Here is a 440-nt window from a genome sequence, read left to right as displayed (position 1 = left end):
CAACATATTGTGGAGAGCAATCTGCTTCACCCAAAGCCCACCAATTTTAAAGTAAATCTCATCTGAAGATGCCCTTGCCAAAACATCCAGGATAATGACATCTGAGCACCACAGCCTAGGTAGGTGGACCCATGAAATTAATGATCACGAGATTGCTAGCTCCGTTATATGTACTGAGATGATAGGATTAACTCAACTGGCTCCAAAGGGTAAGGAAAATGATTAGAATCTGGGTGGTTGTTGTTGCTGGAATTTTGATCATTTATCTTCTTTTCTGAACCCCGGGCTTGAAAAAAGGCCCAATTCAAAGAACAAGTTAGGGATACTGGTTTGAGGCTCAGCTTGACAGCTGACTGTGATCCAAGGAATACAGAGAAGCCTAGGAGGAGAAGGCCCTTGCCCAGGGTCCCGCCAGGAGGGTTCCTGTAAAAGGTGAGGAG

The sequence above is a fragment of the Octodon degus genome, unplaced genomic scaffold (genome assembly GCF_000260255.1).
Source record: "Octodon degus isolate 3935 unplaced genomic scaffold, OctDeg1.0 scaffold00007, whole genome shotgun sequence".
Lineage (NCBI taxonomy): Eukaryota > Metazoa > Chordata > Mammalia > Rodentia > Octodontidae > Octodon > Octodon degus.
The sequence above is the reverse complement of the archived record's forward strand: the minus strand, read 5'-3'. Positions refer to the sequence as shown.